We start from the raw sequence: 25,851 nt of genomic DNA, 5'->3' as shown, positions 1-25,851 counted from the left end.
TTGGAAATTCCTAGCCAAATAGTGCCAATATGCTTAGAATCTAGACTTTAAAAATTTCATACTATCATGGTGTGATTGTACATCTTTTTGTTAGGGTGGATGATATATAGCCACCCGAACCTTCTACAAACATAATAAGTTAAAAGAGAAATACGAAAATCTTGTTATTTCTCTTAGTCTCAATGCTATAGATGGAGATGAAGAAAACTTGCAAGCTAAAAGTGTAGAAGCCAATGCATGTGATGCACATATAGAACATGGGGATGAAGACATAGGATTCAATAGGTGGATGATGTTCCCATGGATAATACAGGAGTGCAAGATGATGCAAATCTATCTAATAATACTTTTTATGAAACTTAAAAATAAAACATTAGAAAAACAAATCATGGAGACTATAATTAAGTTATAGCCATTGTGGAATGAGCACAATGCCTCAATAATGCTACAAGAGAAGATGCTAGAAATTCCCTTTGGTGGTATTGGGGATCAAAAAAGTAATGAGAAGAGCCCTTGTCTTATAAAGCTCATAGTATAGCTCCCTAGTACCATGGAGTGGGTGCAGTGCCTCATGCAAATTAAGGTCCCAAAAAGTTGGAACCCATTAAATTTTTTCTTTAGCAATCTTGGCATGCATGAAGTAGAACATTAGAGGAGATTATGAATGAGGGCATCCATAAATACACATCAACCTTAGATACTTTGTTCATTGAAGAAGGATAAATATTTGGGAAGTATGGTTTATTATGTATGTGAGGACAACCAATAAAAAAATGTTTTGCAACAAGATTTCAATCTTTATTGTGAGAAGTGTCCTCAATGTGAGACACCAAGGTGAGAGATAATTGTGTTTGACTATATATTAATAGGAAAGTAAATTGAGTTACTCACTAAAAGTAGATTATTTTATCATTAACTACTTGTTTGAGATGTGGCATAACAAAAATAGATGGTACTACAAGGGAATGAGAACATAGAGATGCCGGTTTGCGATGCAAAATAACAACATCACTATTTGCATCGTAAATAGCGTGGTTATTTGTGTCGCTAAATTAATTAGCAATGATAACTGCAACACTAACTACGACACTGATAGTGATACTTAGAAGTGTAAACTGTGATACTAATGGGGACACTAATTGTGATGCAAAGAGTGACGTCCATGTGAGAAAAAAAAGGGGTGAAAGCCCGAGCATGGCCTTTTTCACAAAAATTTTCAAGAGAGAGTGAAAGAGAGAGTGAGAGAGTTTATCATCTTCTTGAGAGAGAGAGAGAGAGGGAGAGGAAGAAAGAAAGAGAGAGAAGGAGAGCTCCTCTCCACCACTGCCAGTGTACACGAAGAAGAGGGACAAGTGTGCAAGGGAGAAAGAAGGGACGTTGTGAAGAGGAGGCAAAAAAGAATTCATCCTCGAGCCTTTGTGGTAGGTACATTGCCTCTTCTTGCTTTTTTTTATTTTCTTTCTTTTTTTTTCTTCGTAATGAGATGCATTGAAAGAGAGACAGGAAGAGAGGAAAGGAGGGAGGAAGAAGAAGGGAGGAAGAGGAAGAGAGAACGAGAGAGGAAAAAGGAGGAAAGGTAAGAAAGAGAGAGAGAGGAAGAGAGGAATGAGATATGAAGGAAGAGAGAGGGAAGAAAGAGAGAGAGAGAGAGAGAAATGGGGAAAGGGTAACAAAGAAAGAGAGAAAGAAAGAAATTAGATACGAAGGGATGGAGAGAGGAAAATGAGTAAGAGAAACAAAGAGGGGGGAGAGAAACAAAGAGAGAGGCAACAAAGAAAGAGAAAGAGAGGGAGGAGAGAAACAAAGAAAGAGAAAGAGAGGGGGGAGAGAAAGAGAAACGAAGAGTGAAGAGAGACGTGGAAGAAAAGGGTGGGTTAAGGAGAGTGAAAAGAAAAGAGAGGGAGGGAGGGGGAGAAAAAGGGATGGAGCTAGGGAGAAAAAGAGAGATAGAGAGAACAATAAATAGAGAGCAAGAGAGAGGGAGAGAGAAAAAGGGAAACACCGAGAGAAATAGAGAGAATGTAATGATAGTAAAATAAAGGGAGACACAAAGAGAGGTGGGGAGATAGGGTATTGCAATGTCCTTGTTTTATAAGTTTTTTATTTTATATATTTCATTTTAATTGTAACAAGATGCATTGAGTGAGAGTGGAGAGGAAAATAGAGAGAAGAAGCGAGGAAAACAAAAAGAGAGAAGAAGTGAGAGTGGTAGGGAAGATGGGGGAGAAAAATAAACATTGAGAGAGACAGAGAGGGGAAGAGAGAAACAAAGAAGGATGAAGGGAGGCAAATTAAAAATGGAGGGAGGGAAACAAATAAAGGGAAAGGGAGAGAGAGAGGAGTAGATATTAAAATGGAGGAAGATCACTAGTGAGGGGAGCAAAAATCTATTGTTTGCCGTAACATAGACTAAATGAAAAACGATGATGGTCATGATGCCCAAGATCGTGAGGTGTATCTTAATTAACATATTACGCATCCTTGCAATCAATACAAGTTGGATTTTAGATGAAAGTGTCCCTTGTCCATAGAACATACGATGCTTCGACGAGTTTCAATTGGAGATCATTGACCAGGGGATCTCAGACTTTGAGCGAATGGTAAGAAAAGTGTGTATCAATCATGCTTTACATTCGCAAAGTAATTGGATATCATATACAAAAATATTAGGCGTGCCCATGAAATTTATACAGAGAGGTGATGCTTCGTCCCAAGGAATGCACCTATTTTATGGCCCATTAGAAAGTTTGTGGGCATGCAATGGATGGATTGTGTGAGCTAGATACGCCTATTGGAGGGCATATCGTAGATGATACCCTCGATACCAGAGGAGACAATGGGCCTTTCGAACCTTCCTCCAATCTTGGAACTTGAGATAGAGGCAATGATCGATGCATTAATACCCATGGACGCCGAGTCATATGATCCATTGAGAGAAGAAGTGTCTATACCATTATATGATGGGTGCCGAGTATCTCGGCTAAAGATGTCGCTTGCGCTCCTAAGTGTGCAAGAAAAGTACGAGTGGAGCGATACGAGTGTGACTGTGTTATTCATATACATTCTGTGCCCCGTCGATTTATTTACTCTATTATAAAATAAAAAACATTTCTTATGCTCTTTAACGCATCTTCTGATTTTTTTAAAGATTGCTAAAGTATCATATATTACCACTTGGAAGCACGATGCCAGAGTCCTGTGATAATGCGTGATTGGTGTTACAAAAGCTTGGCATGGACTTTGATTCATGATTTTGTCTCAAGTGGTCATATTAGAGAGGCTCCACACTGCCAGCACAGCTTTCTTTAATGCATATCTGGCTTCTTGGTGTTGAAGGAGAAGGTTGGGGAGTGTTTGCTGAGTGGAGAGGACGAGCGGCGAGAGGGACCATATGAGATAGCAGATGTCAGTGCATTGAGTGCGATATTTCTTGACGTCATGGGAGACGTCTTTGAGAGCCTTCTCCATCTCCTCTCTCATTAGACCTTCGTTTCCTTGCACTTCTCAGATTGTCATGGCTCCTCTATCATGAGAATGATTAAGCATGAGACTTTGCAAAAAACAAAGCCATTGAAGCCTTGGACCCTTTCCATGTATTTCAAAGCCCATCTTTCTTGCAATCTCCATAGCCACCTCTTTTCCGGCCAGTGCACCAAATGAAGAGCACCCTGGCACGACACAAATCGAACCATGAACTGGCCAAGAGAGGCTGGAAGTACACTTGCTGGCCACAAAAACCTACAAGAAACCTTCTTCTCCACCAAGAACCATTTCTCCAAAACACACAAGAGGAAGGCACACAAGAAACTAGGAAATTCTTCCATCCTCACCCTCTTCCTCTTCCTCACTCTCCATTAGATTTGGCAATGAAGCACAAGAGAAAGGAGCAAGAACAAGAAAGATGAGAGTTGTGCAAAAATGGGAGAGAGGAGGAAATGAAGTGTGAGAGGAGAAGATAAAGGAAGAGAGGTTGTAACCATCTCAACCTCCCACCTCCTCAAATCACCCAACAAGCCTCTTCCTTTTCCTTTCTTGATATTATAGAAATTTGAATTGCATACATTTTGGCTAAGGTCTAAAGACCCTTTTATTTTTGCAGGACACAATAGGTGTTTGATCTTTCTTTTCCTTTCACCATTTTTTTAATGTGAGCCTTTTGGAGTACACATTTTACATTGCTTCATATTTGAAATTTTGACAAGAAAGTACAAAAGCAAAGTGTCAATTTGCAAAGGATGTTTCCATGTTGAGCACATTTTGGTGCCTTTATTTGCACATATTTCCTGGTTATCATTCCTCCCACGCTTAAGTGTGACGCGTCCACGCGAAAAGATTTGAAGGAGATCCACGATCAACACTTAAGAAACCTTCATCTTCATCTTTGTCTTGGTTTCTTCATTTCTTTTCTTCATCATCTTTGAATTGTCATTGGATCGAAAAAGGAAATAATCACAAAAATACACACACAACTAGGTCATTGAAGCCTAGGTCACAAACACACCAAATAAAACCACAAACAAAACCCAAAAGATAGGGCTCTTCAACAAATTGAACACAAGAGCAATATCACACTCATTATAGAATGAAGGATAATCACTAGTGAAGCACAAATAGAAACTTGTAAAATATATGGAATCAAAGTACACCCTTACTACTAAGGATAAAACATTGAAGTTCTCCCACCCAACTCATGGAAAAAGGAAAGAAAAGTAAGCTTTATTGAAGACAAAACAAAAAGAAACAAAAACATTTCTTGTGTCTTTTAGGACAGGGTGATCTTGATGAAAAGAAGAAGTGAATTGATAATGGAACAAGATGTGCATAAGAACACCCATTAAGAAACTTAAACATGCAACCATAGCAAAAAGTATTGATTTTTTAAGGTGAAAGGTTGAAGGATTGGTTTTAAACTATTTCTCAGGACGACAACATGGATTTCCCTCCACGCGGATGGATAAAATGATGGTGAGATAACCCTTCTGTGGAGGGCCAAGAGTCAGAAATGTATTCATCTTGCATTCTAGGTCCTCTGCGGAGGTGGCCAAGGTTGCTATCATAGCTAGGGGACTCGCGACAACATCATCCTAGAGCTTGTCAAGGAGACCCATTTCCACAGAAGTAGCAGGACTCGCACAGAGGAGAGGGGGGCAGAGTCGGGTCGATGACACGAAAGCCGCAGTTGGTGGAAAATCGATCAATTGCAACTAGCACTCCTCCTCTCTTGAGACCATTCGCACTCCTTCCATAGTCTTTTGCAAGCATTTCGTTGGCTCTTCTTGATTGATGATTTTGTCTAAAGTGGTCATATTAGAGAGGCTCCACACTACCAGCACGGCTTTCTTTAATGCATCTCTGGCTTCTTGGTGTTGAAGGAGAAGGTTGGGGAGTGTTTGCTGAGTGGAGAGGACGAGCGGCGAGAGGGACCGTATGAGATAGCAGATGTCAGTTCATTGAGTGCGATATTTCTTGACGTCATGGGAGACGTCTTTGAGATCCTTCTTCATCTCCTCTCTCATTAGACCTTCGTTTCCTTGCACTTCTCAGATTGTCATGGCTCCTCTATCATGAGAATGATTAAGCATGAGACACTACAAGGGACTGGGGCAATAGCGACGCCGATTAGCGACGGCGTTTATCGGCGTCGCTATTGGCGTCGCTATATGCGTCGCTATACGCGTCGCTATTTGCGTCGCATTTGCGACGCAAATAGCGACGCAAATAGCGACGCATATAGCGACGCCGCAGAGAAAAAAAAGCGCGGCCGAAACCAGAGCGCCGTTTTCATTTTGTTTTCTTCGCCTTTTGAGAGCGAGAGCGAGGGAGAGAGCCAAGGCTTTGTGAAAGAAGAGGAGGAAGAGACTTGTTGCCGCCGCCGCCGCCACCGCCACCGTCGTTGTTCGCGAAGGAGAGGAGGAGCCCTCGTTGCAAAGAGAAGCCGCCCACGCTCGCCATATCTCATTGGTGAGTCTCCCTCTCTCTTTCTTTTACTTGTTGAAGGTTTAATCGTTCTCTTTTGTTTATTTAGGAGAGGAAAAGAAAGAGAAGGAGAGGGAGAGGGAGAGAGAGGGAGAGAAAGAGAGGGAGAGGGAGAGAAAGAGAGTGAGAGTGCATTCTCTCTCTCTCTCTCTCCCTTTTGCTTGTTTAATGTTTAAATTACTTTCTTCTTTGCTTGTTTAGGAGAGGAAACGAGAGAGTAAGAGAGAAAGAGAGGGAGAGGGAGAGGGAAAGGGAAAGAAAGAGAAAGAGAAATAGAGGGAGAGGGAGAGGGAGGGGGAGGAAATAGGAGAGGGAGAGAAAGAAAAAGAGAGGGAGAAGGAGGGAGAGTGCATTCTCTCTCTCCCTCCCTCTCCCTTTTGCTTGTTTAATGTTTGAATCACTTTATTTTTTTCTTGTTTAGGAGAGGAAATGAGAGAGAAAGAGAGTGAGAGGGATAGGAAGGGGAAGGAAATGAGAGAGGGATAGAAAGAGAAAGAGAGGGAGAGTGCATTGTATCTCTCCCTCTCCCTTTTGCTTGGAGGATGTTTAAATCACTTTATTTTTTGCTTGTTTAGGAAATGAGAGAGAAAGAGAGATAGAGAGGGAGAGGGAGAAAAAGAGAGGGAGAGGGAGAGGGAGAGGGAGGGGGAGGGGAAGGAAATGAGAGAGGGAGAGAAAGAGGGAGGGGGAGGGAGAGGGAGCGAGGGAGCGAGGGAGAGGGAGAGGGAGAAAGAGGGAGAAAGAGGGAGGGAGAGGGAGAGGGAGGAGGAGGGAGGAAATGAGAGAGGGAGAGAAAGAGAACGAGAGGGTGAGGGAGAGGGTGAGAGAAAGAGAGGGAGAGGGTGAGGGAGAGGGAGAGGGAGAGGGAAGGGAAAGAAATTTAAGATAATATACGTATCGATAATGGTATGCAATGTGCTTTGCATACGGCCACGTACTTCATCAAAATTAACCCAAAATTATTGTTATAGAAGTGGAGATCCCTTAAATTGAGTATAGGATAATTTCTCTCAGGTCTTATGACTATGAGTAGAATTGATTGAAATAAATTTTATTACTATAGTTGTAAAATTTCATAGATGGCGCGCATTAATTTTAAAATGGATTACTTATACTCAAAGCCGAGATATAACAAAAAATTATCTACCGGGACAAACAAATCGTTGAGCATGATACAAGGCCGAGATATAACATCGGAAAATCTCTCGACTACTATATACAATGCAAGGTTTATGGTCAACTTGCAAGTTGACGTACATCTCCAAAAAGCTATCCATTTAAGCCTCGTTTGCTGTAATGTAGATAAGATGGCAAACGAAGAAGGTCCTATTGTTCAAGACCGCGAGTCGTATCTTAATCAGCGTGTCCCATGTCCTTGCTCTCAATGCAAGTTGGCAATTAGACGAAAACGTCGATTGTCTATAGAACACGTACGACGATTTGGCGAGTTTCAACCTGAGATTATTGATCAGGCGATTGCAGATTTTCAGCAAACGGTATTTTCAAGTTAGCATTTTTCATGCATTGTACTCTCAAGCTAATTGAAAACCATACACAATAAGATTGGGTCTTGTTGGCAAATTTTGTGTCCAGGGGGGTGATGTCTCGACCCAAGGGGGAGAGCACCCTTTGCGGCCAATTAGAAGAGTTCGTGGACGTGAGATGGATGGATGGCAGGAGCCAATAGACCACTCGCAAGGCCCATCTATATCGTCAATGCCAGAGGAGACAGACAACCTTCCCGACTTGCCTACAATCTTGGAGCCTGAGATGGAGGCAATGATCGATGCATTGATTCCCATGGATGTTGAGACATCTGACCCGCTTAGAGAGGAAGCATCCATACCATTATATGATGGGTGCCGAGTATCTCGGTTGAAGACATTGCTTGCACTCTTAAGTGTGCAAGCGAAATACGGTTGGAGCGATACGAGTGTGACTGAGTTATTCAGGTACCTTGCATACAGACTTCATTGTTTTTTTTTTAAACAGTATTATTGTAAATATGGATGGATTTTTCAAGGTGTTTTATGATGTTTTCAGGTTATTGAAATATCATATATTGCCACCTGCAAACACCATGCCTGAGTCTCGTGATGATGCACGACATGTTTTACGGAAGCTTGGCATGGACTACAATAACATCCATGCATGTATCAACGACTGCATATTGTTTCGAGATGAATACGAGACTATGGAGACATGTCCAAAGTGTGGTGCTCACAGGTATCGACAGGACTTGCAAGGGCAGACCATCCCTCAAAAAGTCCTCAGACACTTTCCGCTCATCCCCCGCATAAACCACATGTTTCGCACGTCTGCCATGGCAAGCTTGACAACGTGGCATGTGCAGAATAGGTCTACGGATGGAGTGCAACGAATATCAGCAGATTCGCGCGCATGGAGCCACATTGACTCTACCTTCCCAGGCTTTGCGCGAGAGCCAAGGAATCTTCGGCTCGGTCTCGCCATGGATGGTGTGAACCCATTCGGTCTGCGCTCGACTTCTTACAGTGTGTGGCCTATAGTGCTTGTCAACTACAACATTCCTCCATGGCTTTCTACGAAGAAAGGACATCTCATCCTTAGCTTGCTCGTCCCGGGCCGCTACAAAGTAAAAAATATGGACGTGTATCTTCGTCCATTAGTCGATGAGCTTAAGATTTTGTGGGAGGAGGGGGTCACGGTGCAAGATATGAGCAGGCGCGATGGTCGGCGGTCAGCCAACATTCGAGCCATTCTCATGTGGACGATGCATGACTTTCCGGGATTGGGAGAGTGCTCAGGTGAGCAGACATTTGTTCACGCCGGTAATATCTATATTTTATTTCATTCAATCAAGTATTCACTAGGTCGTGGATCGCCTTGCAGGTCTCGTTACCTCAGGTTATCATGCATGTCCATTGTGTGGGCCACAGTTAGACTCCCGAAGGTCACGAACCATGAAGAAGATGGTATATCAAGGACACGCCACTTTCTTGCCGGAGGATCATGAACTCAGGGAAGGTTTTCTTGGACGACCTCCAGCACGTATGAACGCTGCAAGCTGGTACGAGCTGAAAATGGTAAACCCGGAATCACATCCAAATGGAATGCGACGGTTCTCAGTTTTCTACGAGTTGCCATATTGGACCCACTTACAGGTCAACCACTTGTTGGATCCCATGCATATTTTCAAAAATGTGGGCAGCTTGCTATGGGACCACATCACAGGAAAGAGAGACACTATAGGGTCACGAATGGATTTAAAGGAGGTAGGTAAGATGGAGGCGCTTTGGCCGCAGTCGAGTGCTGAAGGGGGAGTGCAGCTTCCTCGCGCTCCCTGGGTTTTGTCTACCAAAGAAGAGCGCATTGTGAAGCAAGTAATCAAGTCTATCCGCACTCCGACGGGTATGATGCGTTCTCTCAGGTCCGCATTTTCTAAAGATGACCAAATGTCTGGGCTAAAATCCCATGATTGGCATAAGATATGTCAGGTTTGTGAACAGAATGGATTTTAATAAGCGTGGACATTTTGAAATTTGAAAAGTGACCATTATTCTTAATGCTTTCTCATTTGTGGCAGTTTGTCCTACCGATCGCGATCGCGGGATGCCTAACTCCAGAAATTCGTGGGGCCATTTACAAGCTGTCGACTTTGGTGCAATGGATCTCACAGAAAGAGATTAAGACGTCCTCTATTGAATCCGCAAGGCGGGGAGCAGTTGAGACGGTCTGTCTCTTTGAGAAATACCTGCCCACTAGCATGCTCACGATACAAGTTCACCTTCTTGTGCATCTTGTGGACGAAGTGGAGATTGCCGGACCTGTCCATACGCGATGGATGTTCTTCCTGGAGTGCTTCATGAAAACCCTGAAAGGCTTTGTGCGACAACGAGCTCGTCCGGAAGGTAGCATGGCGGAGGGTTGGTTGGTGTCAGAGGCATTAGTGCATATCTCACAATGGCTACCAACGGTGGAACCAGACAATGAAATGCTATGGACGCTCAAGGACGATGACAGGCTGACTGGAGATGTGGTGGTTGGAAATGGGGTAGAAAAAAGAATGGATGCCTCAATGGAAGAGAAAGTGAATCGCTTTTGTATGTTGCACCATGCCTCCATGGAGACGTGGCTCGCCAAGTACCAGATTGCAAGGCAAGATCGAGAGGAAGCGCGAGCTGAATTCCGACGCAGTACGCGTCACCGACCGATTCGATATCCCGAAGGCATGGAGGAGATGCCGCGGTTTATGTCAACACGATGGTTGCATGGAGCCTTGATCGCAGCATCCAGCGAAGGGGCAGAGGTCTCAATGGAGGAGTGGGAGTTCTCGAGGGGATGTAGTCCAAAGGTAATGAGGGGTTTAGAATGTGTCGTATCTGAATTTGTTTGCTACATCTAATTTGAGTGTTTCAATGTGCAGTACAAAATATATAGTGCAGCGTGGTCGCGCGGACGGCATTTTCGGGTGGAGCGTATTGACAAAATGCGCTCCACAATGGACTGTGGTGTCATGGCAAGGTTTGAGCAAGAGAGCCGGCGACGAGCAACGGATCCGAACACGGTTGTGGATGAGATGGAGTATTTTGGGAATTTGCAAAGTATTATTACGGTGGATTACCGTAGCTTCTCCATGATAATATTCGATGTGCAGTGGTTCAAAGTGGTACTTGGAGGAGCTGGCGCAACGGTTCGACGAGGTCCATCTGGATTTCTCGAAATAGATTCCGAAAAAAAATGGATGGATTTGCGCGACACCTTTGTGTTGCCGGCACATTGTGAACAGGTAATCTTCTAGTCATTTGCTTGCTAATTGTAATACGACATGCTTTATGTCACAATGGTTTGAAGACGGTTTGTAAGTGTTTGTGAACAGGTAATCTTCTATCCAAATCCCCGACAACCTCGATGGTGGTATGTTATACCTTCAACTCCTAGAGGTGCGAGAGTATACGATCAAAGCGATGTTCCAGGCATAGATGAAGAATATATGCAAATAGAGGGATCGAAATTACAAGGGGTGGAGGCCACCGCAAGCTTGGAGCCCGCATCGGCTAACAATGATGGAAATACAGAAGTCGTAGAATTTTTTGAGAACGAGGCAGACTCGTTCTTTTGTGGTGACATGTCTATCGACCTTCCAGTGTATGCAGAGTTATGTCAGGAGATTAACATGGGACCATAGAATACTTCATTCTTGGAGAATTGTATTACTCAATTCGTTGTTTAGATCTTCCATAAAGGTAGATAAGATATGCATTTTAAGATGGATTTTTCAAAAATGATTTATATTAATGCGCTTTGTATAGTTTCAATTGATTATTCTAACATTATTTTTTATCTCTGCAGGTATCTTTATTTTCAGGATGAGTCGAGGGATGAGCGATGAGGAGTTTCAGGAGATGATGGCACGTATGTCTCCAGATCAGCTCGCGAGATTCAGAGAGATAGCAGATCAGGAGCTGTCTCGTTCTTCGTCAGGGCGCTCTGCTAGATCAGCTTCAGTGCGATCAGATGCTTCAGCTTCGAGCAGACGATCTCGACGCTCGCGACTTGGGCCAGAGGGAGGGACTGCGACTGCAGGAGGATCAGGGGGGTGCTGCTGTGGAGACACGGACGCGGTGTCTCCGTCTCGTCGTTCAGCTAGAGCTCGGTCACCTCCAGGATTTGTCACACCTGTGGGGACGTCCACTCCAGTTACTCCGGCTTTTGCGCAGCCGTCGGCAGATGTCACGCCTTTTGGTGGCACTCCTTTTGGTGGCACCCCCTCTGGTGGCACTCCTTTTGGTGGCACCCCCTCTGGTGGCACCCCTTTCAGTGGCACTCCGGGAGAGGGTACCCCCGTCGGTACACCGGATGTTCAGGGGTCTCCTGGATATGCCCAGGAGCGTGGACGGAGATGGGAGAGGGCCCATACGAGGCACACTCCTAGGGATTATGGATACCTAGTGGATGGCAGGTCAGGAGCTATCATCATGAATGATGAGGGGAGGAGGGTGATAGCTCGCATGAGGGAGTTGTGCCAACAAGTTTTTCGGCACAACGTCCTGGATCATTGGAGGAACATACCGGAGGGGAGCAAGGAGTACATAGTAGCATCCTTGCATGAGGAGTTCCCGGTGCCAGCCGCAGTGGATAGATTCTCTACGGGCTGGATGATGGATTGCATGCGTGCATACATGTCACATAGACGATCCGACGCACGCAAGGCAATCAAGAGTGGGGCTCCAAAGCCCGAGTGGTTAGATGCAGAGGACTGGCGCCGACTGAGGGAGGAGGCTACAAATTCGCCAGGACGTTGGAGTCAGCAGCGGGAGGCGGCGAGGGCACGAATCGAGGCCGGATCGGTACATCATCTTGGGAGTGGCGGCCACAGGACATATTTGGAGGACTTTGTAAGTTTCTCTTTTGTTTTGCTTATTTGTTTTTTTGAGATATTATTTGTACTGACAATCATATTTCTAACAGTTAGCATTTTGTTTTCTTTGCAGCACTCCATTACAAATCGTGATCCGCAAGGCCTTGAGACTCAATATGCAGAGAGGCACGGTCTCAGATCATTGATCGACCGATTGTACAGACGCGGCGGCCCAGTAAGTCTCTCATCTTTCATGTCCGTAGTTACCATGAGATATTTGAATGCATTATTGTATGGTGGATTGATATGTTGTTTCTTTTTCTGCAGAATCCGTTTGATGCTCCTTTGCAGAGGGACGAGCTTTCGGGGGACGACGATTTGTAGCTCGCCCTCGGATCCTTAGCGCTCACATACCTTTAGTTTTTAGTCGCCCGATCTATGTAGACATTTTCTATGTATTAGTGATATTGTTTTATGATTGTACCAATCGCATTTTATGCGATATCATGTATTTATTTCATCTATCAGTTTTATGATTTCAGTATAGATTCTTTTTGTTTGCAAACGCTTTGTATGCAGCAGTGCAGAAACTATTTTGTATGGCTCTCATACAGCACACAGTGCTATATGTGGCAGGGCAGCTTGCTGCCCTGCCACAAAAATTTTTTTTCCTCTGTTACCGTCGCTATTTGCGTCGCAAATTTACTGCAGACGTCGCTATTGTCGTCGCTATCAGCGTCGCAAATTCTCTGCAACCGTCGCTATATGCGTCGCTATTTGCGTCGCTATATGCGTCGCATTTGCGACGCATATAGCGACGCAAATAGCGACGCATATAGCGACGCAAATAGCGACGATTCCATGGCGTCGTCAATAACGACGCTTTTTCCGACGACGGGGGCAAATTTTGTTGTTTGTATTTTCGTCGCTTTAAACGTCGCTATAAGGTCTATATCTTGTAGTGAGACTTTGCAAAAAACAAAGCCATTGAAGCCTTGGACCCTTTTCATGTACTTCAAAGCCCATCTTTCATGCAATCTCCATAGCCACCTCTTTTCCGGCCAGTGCACCAAATGAAGAGCACCCTGCCATGACACAAATCGAACCATGAACTGGCCAAGAGAGGCTGGAAGTACACTTGCTGGCCACAAAAACCTACAAGAAACCTTCTTCTCCACCAAGAACCATTTCTCCAAAACACACAAGAGGAAGGCACACAAGAAACTAGGAAATTCTTCCATCCTCACCCTCTTCCTCTTCCTTACTCTCCATTAGATTTGGCAATGAAGCACAAGAGAAAGGAGCAAGAACAAGAAAGATGAGAGTTGTGCAAAAATGGGAGAGAGGAGGAAATGAAGTGTGAGAGGAGAAGATAAAGGAAGAGAGAGGTTGTAACCATCTCAACCTCCCACCTCCTCAAATCACCCAACAAGCCTCTTCCTTTTCCTTTCTTGATATTATAGAAATTTGAATTGCATACATTTTGGCTAAGGTCTAAAGACCCTTTTATTTTTGCAGGACACAATAGGTGTTTGATCTTTCTTTTCCTTTCACCATTTTTTTAATGTGAGCCTTTTGGAGTACACATTTTACATTGCTTCATATTTGAAATTTTGACAAGAAAGTACAAAAGCAAAGTGTCAATTTGCAAAGGATGTTTCCATGTTGAGCACATTTTGGTGCCTTTATTTGCACATATTTCCTGGTTATCATTCCTCCCACGCTTAAGTGTGACGCGTCCACGCGAAAAGCTTTGAAGGAGATCCACGATCAACACTTAAGAAACCTTCATCTTCATCTTTGTCTTGGTTTCTTCATTTCTTTTCTTCATCATCTTTGAATTGTCATTGGATCGAAAAAGGAAATAATCACAAAAATACACACACAACTAGGTCATTGAAGCCTAGGTCACAAACACACCAAATAAAACCACAAACAAAACCCAAAAGATAGGGCTCTTCAACAAATTGAACACAAGAGCAATATCACACTCAATATAGAATGAAGGATAATCACTAGTGAAGCACAAATAGAAACTTGTAAAATATATGGAATCAAAGTACACCCTTACTACTAAGGATAAAACATTGAAGTTCTCCCACCCAACTCATGGAAAAAGGAAAGAAAAGTAAGCTTTATTGAAGACAAAAAAAAAAGAAACAAAAACATTTCTTGTGTCTTTTAGGACAGGGTGATCTTGATGAAAAGAAGAAGTGAATTGATAATGGAACAAGATGTGCATAAGAACACCCATTAAGAAACTTAAACATGCAACCATAGCAAAAAGTATTGATTTTTTAAGGTGAAAGGTTGAAGGATTGGTTTTAAACTATTTCTCAGGACGACAACATGGATTTCCCTCCACGCGGATGGATAAAATGATGGTGAGATAACCCTTCTGTGGAGGGCCAAGAGTCACAAATGGTCGCTTATCAGTCTTACGGAAGGAAAAATATTCATCTTGCATTCTAGGTCCTCTGCGGAGGTGGCCAAGGTTGCTATCATAGCTAGGGGACTCGCGACAACATCATCCTAGAGCTTGTCAAGGAGACCCATTTCCACAGAAGTAGCAGGACTCGCACAGAGGAGAGGGGGGCAGAGTCGGGTCGATGACACGAAAGCCGCAGTTGGTGGAAAATCGATCAATTGCAACTAGCACTGCTCTTCTCTTGAGACCATTCGCACTCCTTCCATAGTCTTTTGCAAGCATTTCGTTGGCTCTTCTTGATTCATGATTTTGTCTAAAGTGGTCATATTAGAGAGGCTCCACACTACCAGCACGGCTTTCTTTAATGCATCTCTGGCTTCTTGGTGTTGAAGGAGAAGGCTGGGGAGTGTTTGCTGAGTGGAGAGGACGAGCGGCGAGAGGGACCGTATGAGATAGCAGATGTCAGTTCATTGAGTGCGATATTTCTTGACGTCATGGGAGACGTCTTTGAGATCCTTCTTCATCTCCTCTCTCATTAGACCTTCGTTTCCTTGCACTTCTCAGATTGTCATGGCTCCTCTATCATGAGAATGATTAAGCATGAGACTTTGCAAAAAACAAAGCCATTGAAGCCTTGGACCCTTTTCATGTACTTCAAAGCCCATCTTTCATGCAATCTCCATAGCCACCTCTTTTCCGGCCAGTGCACCAAATGAAGAGCACCTTGCCATGACACAAATCGAACCATGAACTGGCCAAGAGAGGCTGGAAGTACACTTGCTGGCCACAAAAACCTACAAGAAACCTTCTTCTCCACCAAGAACCATTTCTCCAAAACACACAAGAGGAAGGCACACAAGAAACTAGGAAATTCTTCCATCCTCACCCTCTTCCTCTTCCTCACTCTCCATTAGATTTGGCAATGAAGCACAAGAGAAAGGAGCAAGAACAAGAAAGATGAGAGTTGTGCAAAAATGGGAGAGAGGAGGAAATGAAGTGTGAGAGGAGAAGATAAAGGAAGAGAGAGGTTGTAACCATCTCAACCTCCCACCTCCTCAAATCACCCAACAAGCCTCTTCCTTTTCTTTTCTTGATATTATAGAAATTTGAATTGCATACATTTTGGCTAAGGTCTAAAGACCCTTTTATTTTTGCAGGACACAATAGGTGTTTGATCTTTCTTTTCCTTTCACCATTTTTTTAATGTGAGCCTTTTGGAGTACACATTTTACATTGCTTCATATTTGAAATTTTGACAAGAAAGTACAAAAGCAAAGTGTCAATTTGGAAAGGATGTTTCCATGTTGAGCACATTTTGGTGCCTTTATTTGCACATATTTCCTGGTTATCATTCCTCCCACGCTTAAGTGTGACGCGTCCACGCGAAAAGCTTTGAAGGAGATCCACGATCAACACTTAAGAAACCTTCATCTTCATCTTTGTCTTGGTTTCTTCATTTCTTTTCTTCATCATCTTTGAATTGTCATTGGATCGAAAAAGGAAATAATCACAAAAATACACACACAACTAGGTCATTGAAGCCTAGGTCACAAACACACCAAATAAAACCACAAACAAAACCCAAAAGATAGGGCTCTTCAACAAATTGAACACAAGAGCAATATCACACTCAATATAGAATGAAGGATAATCACTAGTGAAGCACAAATAGAAACTTGTAAAATATATGGAATCAAAGTACACCCTTACTACTAAGGATAAAACATTGAAGTTCTCCCACCCAACTCATGGAAAAAGGAAAGAAAAGTAAGCTTTATTGAAGACAAAACAGAAAGAAACAAAAACATTTCTTGTGTCTTTTAGGACAGGGTGATCTTGATGAAAAGAAGAAGTGAATTGATAATGGAACAAGATGTGCATAAGAACACCCATTAAGAAACTTAAACATGCAACCATAGCAAAAAGTATTGATTTTTTAAGGTGAAAGGTTGAAGGATTGGTTTTAAACTATTTCTCAGGACGACAACATGGATTTCCCTCCACGCGGATGGATAAAATGATGGTGAGATAACCCTTCTGTGGAGGGCCAAGAGTCAGAAATGGTCGGTTATCAGTCTTACGGAAGGAAAAATATTCATCTTGCATTCTAGGTCCTCTGCGGAGGTTGATGCCAGGAGGCATATTCCACGGTGGATTCCGTGAGGTTTTATGGTGGATTCCGTAAACTTAGATGACCGGGGCTCATACGCAAAGAGGATTCTTTGTGCGAGAAGTTGATGGGGACGCCTGTCCTTTTCGGGCGTTTCATTAATTTAGTGTGTACATGGGTGATTCCATAGCGGGTGATTCCGCAAAATGCATATTAAATTAATAAACGTTTATGATTTTAGAGTGCGCACTCGTAATAAATTAAGGTTAGGATTTATTTCTAACCAGTTGATTTATTTATGTAGCTGAAGACTGCTAGGTATTCACTTTTGTTGGTTTAATTGTGTTATTTTACTAACGATTGTGAATGCTTCAGTTGATGTGTAGAGATAGCAACAGTGGCGGAGGAAAGCATTGGAGTCTAGCGGGTTTTCGATCTTTGGACTATATTTTGATAGGCGCCACGCCTATATTTTGATTATGTCTATAGAGACATCGATTATTTTTTATTATTATTATGTGGGACTACACATTTTACATTTCTTCATATTTGCAATTTTGACAAGAAAGTAGAAAAGCAAAGTGTCAATTTGCAAAGGATGTTTCCATGTTGAGCACATTTTGGTTCCTTTATTTGCATATATTTTCTGGTTATCATGCCTCCCACGTATCAGTGTGAAGTGTCGTTGTGAACAAATTTAAAGAAGAACCATGATCAACACTTAAAAAACCTTCATCTTCATCTTTGTCTTCGTTTCTTCATGTTTTTTTCTTCATCATCTTTGAATTGTCATTGGATCAAGAAAGGAAATAATCACAAAAATACACACGCAACTAGTTGGTTGAAGCCTAGGTCACAAACACACCAAATAAACCCAGAAACAAAACCCGAAAGATAGGGCTCTTCAACAAATTGAACAAAAGAGCAATATCACACTCAATATAGAATGAAAGATAACCACTAGTGAACCACAAATAGAAACCCGCAAAAGATATGGAATCAAAGTACACCCTTACTACTAAGGGTAAAATATGGAAGTTCTCCCAATCGACTCATGGAAAAAGGAAAGAAAAGTAAGCTTTATTGAAGACAAAACAAAAAGAAACAAGAAAAATTCTTGTGTCTTTTAGGACAGGGTGATCTTGATGAAAAGAAGTAGTGAATTGATAATGGAACAAGATGTGCATAAGAACAACTATTAAGAAGCTTAAACATGCAACCATAGCAAAAAGTATTGATTTTTTAAGGTCAAAGGTTGAAGGATTGGTTTTAAACTATTTCTCAGGACAATGAAATGGATTTCCCTCCACGTGGATGGATTAAATGATGGTGAGATAACCATTCTATGGAGGGCAAAGAGTCAAAAATGGTCGCTCATCAATCTTATTGAAGGAAAAAGATTCATCTTGCATTCTAGGTCCTTTGCAGAGGCGGCCAAGGCCATTGTCATGGTTGGGGGACTCGCAACAACATCGTCCGAGATCTTGTCAAGGAGACCCATTTTCACAGAAGTAGCAGGACTTGCACAGAGGAGAGGGGGGCAGAGTCAGGTCGATGACAGGAAAGCCATAGTTGGCGGAAAATCAATCAGTTGCAAATAGTACTCCACCTCTCTTGAGACCATTCGCACTCCTTCCATAATCTTTTGCACGCATTTTGTTTGTTCTTTTTTATTCATGAGTTTGTCTAAAGTGGTCAGATTAGAGAGGCTCCGTAGTGTCAACCCCACGGCTTCCTCGATTAATGCATCTTTGGCTTCTTGGTGTTCAAGGAGAAGGTTGGGGAGTGTCTGTTGAGTGGAGAGGATGAGCAGTGACAGGGACCGTATGACATAGTGTTTAAATTTATTTGTCGAATGATGAATGTAAAATTTCTAGACTATTAAGGTTTTATCATTGTTTCGTTGATGATATGCTTGTTTATAGTAAATTGGAATAGAAGCATAAGAAACATCTTCGCATGGTATTTGATTTACTACACAAAAATAATTCGTATACTAACATTGATAAAAATTTATTTTTTCAATATAAAATTAAATATCTAAGATCTATAATCTATGCTAAGGGTATCATATTGATCCTAAGAAAATTTAGGCTATTAAAGATTGGCCTAATCCCAAGAGTGTGCATGATGTTTGATCTTTCTTAGGCTTAGCTAGATTTTTTAAGAAATTTGTTAGAAAACGTTTTCTCATTGCTTTGCCTTTGAATATTTGCTACATAAAGATATTGTTTTTCTTTGAGGCCCTAGTGAACAAAATTATTTTGACACTTTGAAATACCTTTTCATCTAGCATTTATTCTTCAGCTACCTAAATTTTACCAACCTTTCTTTCTAGTTTTCACTCATGCTAGTTGTTTAAGCATAGACATTGTTTTAGTACAGAATGACCATTCTATTGCCTATGAAAGTCATAAACTTAAATCTTTGGAAAAAAAAGTACGTACAATGAAGAGGTATGAGCTATAGTTTAGATATTTGGAAGCATTATTTAATGGGATTTGAAATCCTTATAAAGAGTGATCGACTAGCCAAAAAAAAATTACTAAATCAATCTCTAATTTCTAAGACACATTCAATGAGCTTTCTTTGTTCAAATATCTCACCCTAAGATTCAACATTAGCTAGATGCATTAAGTCATAGGTCACATGAAAGTATTGTATCACATCATTTACTTGAATTTGATAAAATAAAAAGTTTATACTTAAATCATATTTCCACTATAAAAATTCAAACATTTGGTGCAATGATTCCTACCTATGTTACTAATGCATATTTCTCTTTTACTTGTTGATAAAAATTTCAGAATACTAACACCACTATGTTTGATAATTATTCTTATGTAAATGAATGTTTATATTATCAACACAAGCTATGTGCTATCATACCATTCAGACATGTTGGTATGAATGATGAATGAAATGCATCAACTAAATATATGGGATATAGAGGTATCCAATCTACCAAGGTGCATACAACAAGTATTTCTGTTAACTTGCTATGAAGCATGGCATAGCAAAGTTTGTCACTAAGTGCATTGTATACCAACAAATTAAGTGTCACAATGAGAAAACATATGGTTTTCTTATGACTTTGTCAATTTGTAATAGCCCATGGGAGCAAATCTTTATGGACTTTATCATTGGTCTATCTTCTGTATCTTTTCATCATGACATGATTTGGACCATTACTAATGGATTTAGTAAATAGGCTTATTTAGTTCCTTATAAAGAGCATCTATTTTCTCCCCAAGCTACTAAAATATTTATTAATACTATATTTTCACATCATGGTTTCCTAAGGCTATCCTACCTAACCGAGATGGTTGATTTCGCAATCATTTTTGGGTAGCTCTCTTTAAGAATCTAGGTTCTAAAATTAATTTCACTTTAGCTTTTCATCTTGAGAGTAATCGAAGTGAGAATAGTATGATTCTTGACCTTCTTAGATCTTATACAATTGAGACCTAGTAATTGGGACAACACCTTTCTATTCTTGAATTTACTTACAAAAATACCACAGGTTTTGCAATTGGCAGAGCTCCTATTGTAGTGTATGGAAAGAAATTTCCTATTCCTATGACCACTATTCCTAGTAATGTGCTAGTTGGTATCCCTTTAGCTATTGACCATAGATTTTTTTTAAAAGAAGTCATTGATGAGAAAATTAGGTAAGCTTAATTGAGGTACACAGTCCATGATAACAAAAGATACAAGGCTATTAAATTTCAAGAAAATGATTGAGTCTACTTAAGAATTGAATGAAGGAGGCTTTAATCCATTGAAAAGCATCAAAAAATTAAGTTAGGACCTAGACAGTATGGTCAATTTAGAATTCTTCACAATATTAATGAGAATATATTTGTTCCTTCTCAGTGGAAAATACATAATTGTTTTCATATGAGTTTGTTGAAACCATTCAAGGAAACACCTCAAGTTAGACCTATACTTAAAGATCCACCTTTGTTAGAAGCTAATACTAAAATTATAGTTCTTGAAGTAATACTTCACTATGACCATATAACTGCTAGAACATGTAATCAATATCATAGATATTTAGTCAAATATATAAATTATTTTGTACAAAAACTCTAATGGATATAGAAATTAGTGCCTACTTCGCAATATGACAATCTAATTAATGGCTACCACTCACAATCACATTAAACATCCCAAGGGCAAATATTCGCTGTAGTAGGCAATGTTTCCTATAAGATCCATAGAATTTTATAGTGCAAATCACCACAATAGGTAGCATTAGTATGCGGTGCAAACTTGCCACAGTAGGCAATACCTGCATGTGGTTGGTAACCCTTGCATATTTCTCTTTTAGTTATCAAGTTGGTTCAATTGCTTTGTAATCCCCATGATATGTTATGAAATCATCTATATCATGATATTTGATCAAAAAATATATTTATCATATTATTCTATCAAAATTTATTATTATGGATTTGTTTATTTTTCACATGATCTATGCCTTATCACATGAGGTGTGCATGTGTGACACTAGTCACACTATACTTGGTAGATCGATGGAAGGATACTATTGTGTATTGTATTATGGTGAGAAGATAATTAGATGGAGTAAGTAAAATTACTATTTTTGGAGTGCATAATTTTGTGCATAAAATTTATGTGCTCTACAACATGACAAAATATTATCAAAAGAATTATATTTTATATGCACCTATTAGTGTAAGGACTTTGTGTGTGCACATATGTAATCGATTTATTTTTTATATATTTATTAGAATAAAAAATACTATTTTTGTATAGATAGCAAAAAAGAGCGTATTTTGATTTATTTGCATAAAAGCAAGTCATGCAAAGTGAGGAAAAGCAAGAAACATAGAAATAATGCTCACCCATCCACGGGGGGAGACTGTATCCAATCTTCTGTCGTGTAAGTTCTTGGTGTTTTCGTCTCCAATGTTATTTTTTTTCTCTTATTTTATTCTCAAATAATGCTATATTATATGATAAAGGTAAGCAACACGATTAATGAGGGCAATGCAAGTCACCTCAAGATGTCCCACCTCAACTAGAGTCCTAATGGTTACTCTAGCCCACTGATTTCAGGTACACTAAAATACATTTGACTTATCTCTCTTGAGGTTCTCTTCAGAACCTTCTTCAAATCAATGGTTGGCTTCATATCAAAATGTATTTGTAACCTAACTGCTTGCCTTTTGGTTTAACATGATCCTGGTTCTTTCCTTTTGCTATACCTTTCATAAACTTCTTATAGGTAGAAACTTGAGAGGAGGTGAAGGCTGATTAGACGACTCATGCCTACCACTCCCCTTTGCTATCCTCTTTGGTACCCCTAGATTTTCAACATTCCACTTCCTCTTTTCCTCTAAAAAGAAATTGTAGAGAAAGAGTGGAGTGGAGACAAGGTGCTCAAGTTGAGAGCTACCTTATCACATGTTGCTCTACAATTATATATGGATATCTGTGGATATAAAGAAAATGAGAGAAAATAGGTGGAGTAGAGGGGGAGAGGAGAGAGAGAATATATATATATATATATATATATATATAGAGAGAGAGAGAGAGAGAGGCATTTCTTGAGGCTTTGTGACTCAGGAAATCAAGCATGTCATAGAGGTCTAGCTTTTACTCTTGCTGACTTTCATAGCTTTCTTATCTTGAAGTTGCCTACTTACAAAGTGTGCACCCTATTATCTAGACAAAATCCTTAGGAATAAATACTACTCACTCTCATTTGAGTTTAACCTAGAAATCATTCTTTTGCATAAGTATATTATTATTCTATTTCTTTATTTCCTATTTGGCACTTTGAAATTTATAAGTAATATTTATTTTTGCATCATTTTTAAACATTATATATGCTAGTTGTCACGTAACTAGGCTAAATGAGTATGTGGAGCAACACAAGCTTTGCAAACTCATGTGGAAGTTATACTAGTAGGATGAGAGATTATAAACTATTATAGCTTTCTGAATGATTACAATTTATGTTCAATTCTAGTAATTCTAAACTCTACCTCTCTCTTATTACAACATCACTGGGAGAAGCCATTACAAGGGGATGACATCTCTGAGTTAGGATCTCAAGTGTTTATATAGACATAAGTTTCTCCATTTATAAATAGTCATTTGCTTCTGTTACAAGTACTACTATTTTGTGGTAGCTAGAAACTGATAGAAGGTAATGCTTAGAAAGCTCTTCATAACCATCAAATATTGTATTGAAAATGTATTGGGAATGACATGCATAACTCAAGGGCATAATCTCCTAAACCCTCAAAAGGAAAGTTAGTAGCTTCCCACCATTCCAAATTCTTGAATTTCACATCCTCTCTTCCACAATTCGAATGAACACGTTAATATTTTGTTCTCCTCTTAGAGAAAAGTACCAAGGCTTCATCTCCAAAACCCAAAGGCTCCTAAGTTACTTTGCCTTTGCAAAACTCTAACTTTGTGGTCTCCGTATCTTTATTTGGAACACAATGTTAGCTATAAGGTGTGTCTCTAAAATATTATGGAGAGGCTATGGACGGCTTTTGCACATGCGTGACGGAATCTCAAAGGCGAATGACAGGACCAAGATTATGAAATCGATCGAGCGGTTATGAGACGTGCTCGACTTATAAATTCTAAGACGTGGCCGACTACGAATGTGTCTGTTCAGAAATGCACATTATAAAAGACGTCCCAGTGCCCACACGAAGACAATCAATCAATCTCAATCTCTCTCTCTCTCTCGCTGTGTTTCATTGCGATACTTCGCGAGCATGACGTCGCCGAATAGATGCGCCGCAATCTTGCGTAGAGAGTTCGATGAGGCAATGATTGCATTAAGGAATTCGCCGCAGCATCCTGCAGCCTGCAGCAGCAGTAGCAAGTGCAGCTCATCATGTGTGAATGTTGAAGAGACGCTTCGCCCGTTCCTATCGCAGGATCTTCGCGGGCCTGCGTGCGTCCTGATAGCGCAGGCGTTTCGGGAGTCATCCAGCCACAACATCGCCTCACACGTACGTTTACGAACTACTGGTGCTACTGCTACGACACCTGCGAAGGTGGTAGCTGAGGTGAGTGTAGTAGATTTACTGAACACGACTGCGTACAAGGTACGGCTGCCGGATAATGGCAGCAGACCATCATGGATAGCCCAGCCAGCGCACAACCTGGAAGAGCAGCAGCTACGTCATCTCAAGGCTTACCTGAAGCTTGTAACAGAGTGGGACTTGGTCGATGAGATAGCGCTTATCACCATGCACGTGCATGCTGCTACCGCGCCTACTCTTTATAGTCATGGCGGTAACATGATCAGTACTGGCATAGTTCGGGACATCCACATCCGTCGAGTCCGCCTAGAGGACGTTTTATACGGCAGGGCGTGCTTGCCGTGGGTCTGCCGCGGCAAGGTGGTTCGCTTGCTTCCTCCCAAGATCATTGCCTACGCGTGCAACACTACTACTGCTGCTACTGGTGCGAATATTGATATTCCGCCGCCGCTTGTCGACACCATGGCTGTCTCAGAAGAAGATCTGGCTCGCGTTCTCCAGTCAATCTTCTAGTTCCATACAGTTGACGAGGTTCTAAAAACGGCCCTACATTTCAGCGCCGCTTCAGAGGCACTGACCCGTATGAAGGAAAATTTCCCGTATTTCCTACGTATATACGTATGTTATCCCTATATATAAGTAGGGATAACAATTTCCTATATGTGATTGTACGAATTTAAAAAATTACCAATATATACCTGGGATATATAATTTCGTATATGCAAATGTGGCCAAGGATTCTAGGTTTATGGACAAAATTACCTACATTCTATAAGAACTTCCTATGTAAGGAAATTTTGGAAAATTGAAGATTTGATTTAGGTATCATGAAAAACTTAAGGTGCTAATAAGGTTTTAGTCAATAATATAGCATATAGCACTATGTTAAAACTAGCTTTTGCAAATGCTAATGTTGGGTTTATGTTGAGTCGTCTCATTTTGCAAATGTTGCTAAAGGTGCTCTAAGTGGACCTTCATATACAACTAAGAGGAAAAAGAGCATGACTTCAATGTTGCATGCTTATCATTATTTCCCTTCAACTAAACGAAAATGCCATTATCCTAGATAGTTGCTATTTTGTGGATGTAAGTTCACATTAACCTCGAGAGTCTACATTTATCTTGGTCATATTTTGAACATGTACACTAGAGTCTAATTAACTCTCTTAGTATGGATGACAATTTTTAGATGATTTGTCGTACTTGTGCTATGTGGAAACCAAGATTTAGTATACATAGCGATAAAAAACATAGCTTTAAGCATCATATCTCTATCATTAAGAACTACCATCATGTTCAAAATATCAAAAAACATTGAAAGTATTTTTGGGTGTGCTTCAATCATTTCTAGTTAGTATGTCACGACCCATGTTATTTAGTATATTGATAATATTGCATGGCATGATTACACTTTTTAGTTCAAGTAGTCTAACTATAAAATCCAAATATAGTTTCTAATCTAATCACTTAGTGATAGCTTTATAATGTCACATGTCTTTGTTAATATGCAATCTACAAATGCATATGGATGTTCTTCTATAGACATGATCATAATACACTGGCCATATATTACATTATCGAGTCTTACAATTAATGTGAAATTGATAACGTATTATTTCTATGTGAAGTCTTGAATACATGTCATACTACTTGCTATTATGGACTTGAAGAAGATGTCAAAGGATGGGTCTACATTAGTTGATTGCTTTACTGGCCTTACATGTCTATATAATTAGTTCTTGAATTATTAGGATACATAATTAGATGTCTATATACATGAACCGCTTTCATGTGATAATAATGAAGTATTTATATTCTATATGTAGAGAATTAGCTTCATTTTTTCTTTTAATTGTCTTTTCTAGACATAATGATATTTATTAAGCATTTAATATTTAATATACTTGATTTACTTGTGTTGTGATCACTTAACTTTAGGAGAATAATGCATACACAATGT

Source organism: Lygodium microphyllum, chromosome 11, assembly GCF_053477565.2.
Source record: "Lygodium microphyllum isolate KBCC chromosome 11, Lygodium_microphyllum_v1.1.10, whole genome shotgun sequence".
NCBI classification, from domain to species: Eukaryota; Viridiplantae; Streptophyta; class Polypodiopsida; order Schizaeales; family Lygodiaceae; genus Lygodium; species Lygodium microphyllum.
This window is presented reverse-complemented; position numbering follows the sequence as displayed.